This window comes from Apaloderma vittatum, unplaced genomic scaffold (genome assembly GCF_000703405.1).
Source record: "Apaloderma vittatum isolate BGI_N311 unplaced genomic scaffold, ASM70340v1 scaffold6409, whole genome shotgun sequence".
In the NCBI taxonomy this organism is placed as follows: Eukaryota; Metazoa; Chordata; class Aves; order Trogoniformes; family Trogonidae; genus Apaloderma; species Apaloderma vittatum.
In genome coordinates, this window is record NW_009736855.1 from 47,112 (window position 1) to 55,876 (window position 8,765).

Consider the following 8,765-nt stretch of genomic DNA (forward strand, 5'->3'; position numbering starts at 1 on the left):
GGGCTCAGATACATTTATTAGTGTTTACAAAGTCTATTACTTTCTGTCTATAAAGGAAAGCCAGTTTAAAATAGATACATGTATCTCCAATTTTTTATTTTTAAACTAGCAGAATTTTACTATTGGCCTACCTGTTGGTAAATTCAATATAAATTATACGAATATTAATTATATGCTAGCTTCCCAATTGAATATTCTCTACCTTATATCGACAACCCAAGCAACAGGAAGCAAGACTTCACTCCAAGTCAGCATTCTTAGATCTCTCTTGTGTGGTTGCTGAAAAATACCATTAATGTAGCTCACGAGCACAAATTTTTCTTCAAATGGGTTCACAAACAAAAAGTCATGAGATGAAAAAAATACCAAATTCAAAATTAGCAAAATTGTATCTTAAGGAATCCATGATTAACTGACCAAGCTTATCAAAAGCTTCGCTGAGATGAGGCACCAATATGATCGACAGCCCCACAGGCCACAGCAGGTCTAGCTTACACAGATCTATTTGAAAGTTAAAGTAAGCTTTGAAAGGGAAATTCTTGTTCCAATCCTAAACCAGCTTCCAGTCACCAAGTTTATAAAGACTTTTATGCATGTTTTATGCCCGGTATTGATCCATACCTCTTCCTCCAAAGCACTGTCCGAGCACACAGGACGCAGGCCTGGATCCTCCATGTCCCAGCCCAGAGTCACTTCTCACGTTTCCCTCGGGTTTAACTGCAACTCTGTGCCTTCCCATCATCTCCAGCCTGGGCCCAGAACCCTCCAGGAAAAGGCTGTATAAACAGAAGGTGGTAGACAGTAAAAACAAGAACTTAAAACATTATGGCCTGACCACCTCATCATACCCTCACTAAATTGCTTTAGCAGCATTTCTCTTTTCAAACCCACTTTCTCCTCAGGCCCAGCCATTACACGTTTGCCCGCCCTCAAAAAAACCAAACCACCACCAAACAGAAAACCGTAAAAAAAAAAAAAAAAAAAAAACCTCCCCCTCCCCCTGCCAGTATAATTCAGTGAAAATAGCCCCTGCTCACAGGGAGTCTCGCCAGGAGCAAGAGAAGGACTGACACAGTGGGAAATGTGCACAGAGTAACCTTTGGGGGGGCTCTCCATTTGGAAACTGGTTTTTTATAATCCAGCCTCAGTCCTATGTGCTCTTCACGTTAACTAGTGCCTTGTCTGGTAGTTTTGACGGTTTTTAAAAAAATTTCTTCCCGATACCAAACGCGCCTTAGCAGCTCTCCAGCTGAGCAGCCTGCAGCAACATGGGGGTTCACAGCCCCCAGCCGTCACGTCCTCAGTCACACCTGCTGCTCCTACACCTTCCCTTTGCCCAAAATACCTGGCTTTCCTCATATCCTACAGCTGCTCCGAAAGAAATGCCCATGTGGGGACGAAGCAGGCTACAAAGCAGCAGCAGTAGCCTGACCAGGGTCTTGACATTCTGCACAGCTGAACTACCCCAGGCTGCAGGAGAGAGAAGCCTAACCCCCATGCTTGGGCCTGCAGATCCTCATGCACAAAACTGAAATAAAAGTTTAAGGAAGCATCCTCTTCTAAGTCACGTATGTAATATCAAAAAGTCTCAAAACATAGAAAGCCTCAGAACATTTGGATACAGAGTCCAGCTTGGGGAGGTTTCTCCAAGGCCTAGGCCTGAGGGCCTGCCCCACCGACAGGAACATGGCAGCTCCCTGCACACCCACCAGGCCCAGCACAGCAAGGCCTCTCCTCAAGCAGGAATTGTTTTTACAAGCCCAACCCTGAAAAAGCTTGAGCATTTGAACTGTCTTCAGGTGACACACTGCTGAAGTCAGCCAGCCATTTGTCCAGCCCATCCACCCTGCCCTCAGCATACCATGCCGCTCACCGAGGGAAAAAGAAAAAAGAAAGCCACACCACTTAATGAGATGGCAAACGGAAAGGTGGGGAGCATCCTTGCTGAAGGGACACGAAGTGTCATCTGCCACCAGCTACAGCAAACTGAGCAGCTGTGCTGTGGCACTGCCCTGGCAGGAGGGTCTGCCATTTCTCCCCCAATGGAGGCATTTACTCTTTGTTATGTTAGAAATCAGCATCCACTCCATGCTTTAGGACCACTCTCCTTGAGGAGTACAGCTAGAGATACTTATTAAAGAATATTTATTAAACATGGGGAAATTCCAGACCACTGCAACTTGGTAAAGGGTTAAAATATTGGAATGAGATTTACTGCCAAAAATCAGGAATGCAAAACACCAGACCTCCCATGTTTTTACTGCAGATTTCTACAATGAGAGTCACTCTACCCGTCTCCACAAAAAAATATTTCTGTCTATATACTTAGGTCCCTCAACAACATCTACGAGAACCCTTTCACACCCTGGAAGTCAAGCCAGGCTGGAATGAGAGTAGGTGGTATGAGGTTACTATTAACTCTCGTATGTCTAAACAAAAAGGTGTCAAGAATTGAAAGTCATCAAATGAAAAAATATTACAAATAATATTTAATTGCAAACACATCCCTTGTCTTTCATTAGAGATATTTAAAGCACTAGTGCATTTGCACAGACCCAGACGTAGCCCTTTTGAGAGCACACAGTTGCTGCCCCTCCCCAAGAGCAACCCTGACTTTGTTCACACAGTGCTGCAAACAGTTATTCAGATGCCTGTCTTCACAGTCAAGTTGTCTATTGCATCAACAGGACTTAGTTCTGTGAGGAACAATAAACTTGCCTGTACTTGCTACCCTCAGACCTCTAAAATATAGACAAATCATTTTAGGACACAGTTTGCAACTAACATAATTTCTCTGCAACTGTATTTGTCTCCAAAAAGGTCTATACCTAGTCGAAGTTCCTGCACTCTCATCTTCCCTTCTTCATCCACAAGTTTTCCTTTATAAATCTATTTGAAGTAAGTTTCCACAAACAGAAGTTTAATTAATTTAAACATAGAATTTTAATTTGGAAGTGTCAGTCAGTTAACTCTGGAAAAAAGTCTGTTATGATCACCTGCCTAAAACACAGCAGTTACCCAGGACTACAAGCTTAAACGTGCACCTATGGTAAGTGTCTGCTTCAGTCTTTCCTTCCACTCTCAACTCCAACTCCTTTTCAGCAGCTTTCTCCAGCAGGACCTCAAGCCAGCTGCCCCAGAAGTACAGAAGGTAACCCCCTCTTCAGGATAATCATACCGAAGAATGTTCTTGGAGGTCATATGAATAGTCTCACTAGTTTCTTAGTATAACCTACTTGTAAAGCTGTCCCAGCAGAAGGTACCACAAGCAGTAGCAATACTCATTTAGCATTTAACATCCCCCCAAAAAAACCCAAACCAAAACAAAAAACCAACACCTACAAGAATTCAACAGAAAACTATGAAAAATACCATATCCAGAAACCTTCCTTTCTTAAACCACTCCCAAATAACAGACAAATCCTTCCTTTTCTTCTATTCATGCCACTAAGACCAGCACATGGAAAATACCTGTCTACATCGCACACTCTCAGGAGTCAAACCTATAACACAGAAAGAGTTAAAGCTTTTGGCCCTTTCAGGAAAAAACAAAACAAAACATTTTTAGTACTCACACATCACAGACGAAGACCCCAGAAACAAAAGCAGACCTTTTCGCCCTACTCTTGCTTTTAAGGGCCTGTGTTCCCAACAGCTCTGAGGAGACAATTAGTGTCAATAAGGGGGCAAATGGAGACACCTGAGGTTGTTGCACCTGAAGCAACACCTGCTCCTTAGCCAGTGTCCTAGTAAGGATTTAGTAAATGAAAAGAAAGAAGATATTAACAGTCTCAGAACAAGGACAAGGAGGGAAGTCCATTTCTTTGAGCTGATAGGTGGCTCAGCATGATCCAGGAGCCTGACAGCCATGGTCACTACATGCCTCAGTTCTCAGCCTGCTGCAGGAGAAGCAGACAAGATGGGATCACCAAAACAACATTGCCAGCTGAGCTATGCTGTGGAGGGGTGAGGGGAGCACCAGTGTCCTGGTACCCTGTTAGCAGTGGAACTGGATTGGGGCAGCCCCAGGGCACGGACCACCACAGGTCACACAGCTCTGTGATTCCCACCCGTGCACCCTCCGAGTCTCGGCTCCAATGCCAGAGGCAGAGACTGGAGGGATGTGCCAGGGGGTTTGCTCTGCTCAGGGCAGCAAAAGGTTGCCCTCAGGGCTTCCCAAACCCCAGCCAGGGGGCTGGGGAGCAGGAGGTCTCCTAGAGAGCAGCTCTGGGGGTCATGAGAAGAAGACAACTGATACATATCCAGAGTCCTCCTAGACTGATTTCATTCTCCTAAAAAAAATCCCTCCATGGGGCTGCTCTCATGACAGAGGGCTATTTATTTTCATGATCAGCGCCTCATGGTTTCCCACCCCCCTTGACCTTTAGCCCAAGCCGCAATTATCTCTGCCCTATTCTGACAATGCAGCTTGTGAAAACCGTGACTGAGATACTTCCAGGTCAGGCAAATTCAAATTCTTGTATGTCAGCTTTATCCTGGGGGAGATTTGCTGTATTATTCAGATACTAGTAGTTGGTCATGATTAACATAGTGGAGAACAGAAATGCTGAGCCACTTTCTCGCAGAAACATGTATTCCTGAGATACCTGAACATAAAAATGTGTCACTTTGAGATTATGCAAAATTCACAGGTTTCAGAGAATCTGTAGGTCATCTTGATATACTTCTCGTGTCAGCAGAGCTAAAATCATAGTTTAATTCTTTACCTGCATTCATCCAGCCTCTGAATTTGATTGGGGAGAAATATTACAAGCAAGGCCTGGACGGTGTTGTGTCAGTTACAGCCAGAAAGACTGAAAGACATAGCTCTTGCTTCAAAGGTTATTTGTTTTCCACTCTGACAAACAGAGCACTTGTTATCCCCAGCTCCCAGACTGGGTCACAGCCAGCCTTTTACCTGGAAGTGGAAGGAGAAAATATTTTACCGCCGGCTTGCGTTCAATAGGAGCAAATGTTGGGCATGGTGAACATGGATACCCACCACATTCTGGAGAGGCAGGTGAACAGAATAGCAAAGGTGTGACCTTTCAAAAAGTGTCCTCAGAGCACAGTGTCCCTGGCAGGTGCAAGGGTACAAATGTCTCTGCAGGAACATGAGGGGAAATCTGAGGGGAAATTCGCAGAAGGTGGAAATGCTGCTCCTTCCTGGGGCCGATGGTTGAAGGCATCATCTCAAAAGGGGCTTTGCTGTACACTGCTCCTTCTTTGCCATCAGTGGAGCAGCAAGTTGAACCCCATGTTTGCCTTTCTGAAGGTGAATGGAAGCCCCAAGTGTCTTCTCCAGCACCCTGCTGTGTGCCTGACATGCAGCCAGGAGAGAGGGGACGGTACGCATCTGGTGAATGTAATCCTTCTCCAGTCTCATTCCGGCTGATCTAAACCAGTGTGAATTCGCACTGAAAACGATGAAGCAATGCTAGCATGGAGCCAACGTATGTGAGAGGAAACTCAAGCTTCATGCTTCCAGCTTGTATTTAAGACACGTTGCCTACATGAATTGCTGTGTATGACATAATTAAGATAACACATCGTACAGTGCTGGAGCAACATGGAACAGTGCCTGCCCTACCTAACCTTTCCTGCATTATTGGACGCTCATTTGTACCCAAAGCACATACAGACTGAAACAACAAAAGCATGTGCACGGCTGTTCTCCCGTATGGCCTCAATTTACTCCTGAGTATTGTCATCCACAAAATATTCCCGAGGAGGAAAACGGCTTAGGTGATAGACAGTACTTGACCATTTTCTCAACACGGTTTGATAGTTACAGGCTTTGATCACAGCTGTTCAGCATTATGCTGCTGTAGAGCTTCCACTTTTCTCCCCGGCTCATCCTGTATGAGTTCAGTAGGTCTGGAAGCTGGAGAGGACTCTAGCTATATATCTACATGTTATCTGTAGTTGTCTCCAATGAACAGCCCTAAGCCATCTGGAAGAGTCTCTAAATTACTACTCTGTATCATGCCAAAATCTTCAGCAGATGAGAAGAAATGTTCAGAAGTGCATCTCCACAAATAGTCTCAATTCTGCAAAGACTTATTAAGTGTGAATATTTCTATGAATTAATTTTTACAGTGTGTAAAAATCTACCTTCTTTCTTTCTTCCCAGGAGAGTCTTTCCCCGTAGACACATGCTCCAAATTGGGTGAGGTCTGGGGCAAATGGCCAGTTGCTGACAAAACGTATAACCCTCTGTTGGTGTCATATTTTTTGGTTTATGCAGAATCAAAGCTGTGAAAGATTTGATTTTTATTCAGTGATATTTATTCTTTACACCCCAAAGCAGTTGAATAAGAACACAAGCGTAAAGACATAAAGAAAGATAAGCAGAACACAACAATTCAGGTGAAACCAGAGAAAGACTAAGTTCTGCATAGATGCATTGGCAGAAATAAGGCCCATCCTAGATCCAGGAAGATGACTAAAGATAGAAACGTCTATTTTAGTATTATGGTTATTACCTTTTTAATATTATGGTTAATACTATGGTTATTACTTTTAATATTATGGTTATTACTGCTTAAATCAAAGCAACATTTTGGTCTACAACTTCCCATGGTTACAGAAAGGTGCTCATTTATCCTGATCTGTGCTTTGGAGAAGAGGCTTCTCTCTCTTCTGTGAAAAAAATATGTATATTAAAAAAATATTTTTGAAACCAAGTTGTCAAAGTTTCTAATTTCTCACTATGTAACAAAATCTTTCAAGATCCCAGATCTTGGAAATAAGGGTCAGAGACTTTGAGGTTTTCCCACCCTTAATATTTACATTCACAAATGCTCTGCAGCGTAAGATTCTGAGAAGCGGTCAGAGTAATTTTTCCCATGTTTGTTTATACATGATGACACTGTGACCAGCTAGCTCATGAAATAATAATGAGGCTTTTTTCAGTGTAATCCACAAGGAATTGCACTTTTCAGATAGCTCCAAGTCACATGGGGCTACCCGTCATTTTTGTAGCTGAGCTGAATCAAGTTCCTGCAACCTTCAACCCGGATTACCCTTCCCTCCCTGAATTGCAATATGGAGTTAATTTAAATTACTTCAACAAACAGCAATGGCACTGGTGGTGCTTCTGTTGATAGAAGTGTACCTGGGAGCATCAGCCAGGTTGCACAGCTATGGAATTAAGCACTGGACCCATACAGAAGATGAAATCCTTGCCTCAGAAAAATTGATGCCGAATCTCCTTGCAGTATGATCAGGCTTTCTGTCCGTCCTTCTGGAGAGTGAGATAAGAGGTAGTCACAAAAATAATAAGGTGCTAAGTCCTGAGTGCGCAGTCCCCAAGTGTAATAGGTTATACGGTGGCAGCAAACCTGACACCCTCACACCCCCACTTGTTTAGCATCACAAGAGTACCGTTCCTCTGCAGGTCTTATGCAGAGTTAAGGTCTGAAAAGGGGTTTCGATGAGAATAGCATAGCAGTATGTTCAATCTGGAGAATAAATCATATCAATTATTTCTGAAAGTACTCTGCCCATTGCCAGTTTCACCTACACATGTGATGACAATGTTCTTTTTTGGTCTATAGCCAGCACCCATGAAATCACCGACCTTAGAAAATGCACCGTGATTTATGTTGCTAATGCAGACAATACGTTACAAATGCTGCCTGCCCCACACATGTGGGTTACTCGGGTGGCATGGCAAAAGGGCTGTCCAATTGCCTGAGGGGTCAAAGAGAGCAGGGATGACAGCACAGATCAAGGTTTCTGGCTTGCACCTCTCCTTTGCCTTAGGTTCCTGTTTGTACTTTGAAATCCCAGCGTACAGCTTTTTAGGATGCAAAGCTACAGGTCCCAAAGCTGCCCAGAAGCTCTGTTTCTCTCTGTCTTTGGCACTAGATGCACACTCAGACTGCTTCTCAGCCTTTCCCAAACTTGGTCACATCAGCATCGGGAGAACACAAACAATAACAGGGGTGTTCAATCTTCTCCAATGGCTGAACCAAATAATGAAAGGCATATGTATTCATGTTGTGAAGGTTTTCCCAGCCTTCCCTAAGTAATTGATGTCAGCATCAATAGACCACTTTTTGCTGCCATGGCTCAGCAGCGTTTATGGTAGGTTTCCTTTTCAACTGTGCTTTCATTTTTCCAATTTCCTGCTCTTAGAATCTTGTCCAGTAAATTCCTTGTTTGGGTTTTATGGACTTTTTGATCGTATTTCTTAGAAGATAATTCTTTTGGAATGTCACAGGCACGGAGGAGCTCAAAAGAATTACCGTTGTTGACAAGATGTTTGACCAGGGACAAGTGTTCCTCATTAAGAACAGGTTCTATTTTCTACTTATAAAAACAAACTTCCTGCACACTCCAGTTACAAGGAAATGGCCTTATTTTTATAAGGACACGTTTATGTTTGAAGCCAGCAAGGGGCTGAGTTCTCTGGCCTTCTATCATGTTCATGGTTGCTTTCCCTTGCCCTTGCAGAACTTTAGAGAAACTCCTCTCAGTACATCATCAACCTCTGACCTAAAGCCACACAAATATACCTTAGAAATAATCTTACGTGGTTGCTGCAGACTAGCACAGACTGCTGAATCTACCGTACTTACACATCAGAACGAAGACTAGAGACATCCCACCCATCCTTGGTTCCTTTTGGCTCCGTCCTTGCCTTGCATTATTGATAATAACTCCTGGCTCTTCTGCCATGCTCATCATCTCACAGTCCCCACACCAATGCATATCTAATGCCTAGAGCAATCGCATGAATTGCCTGTGGTTACCCAGGA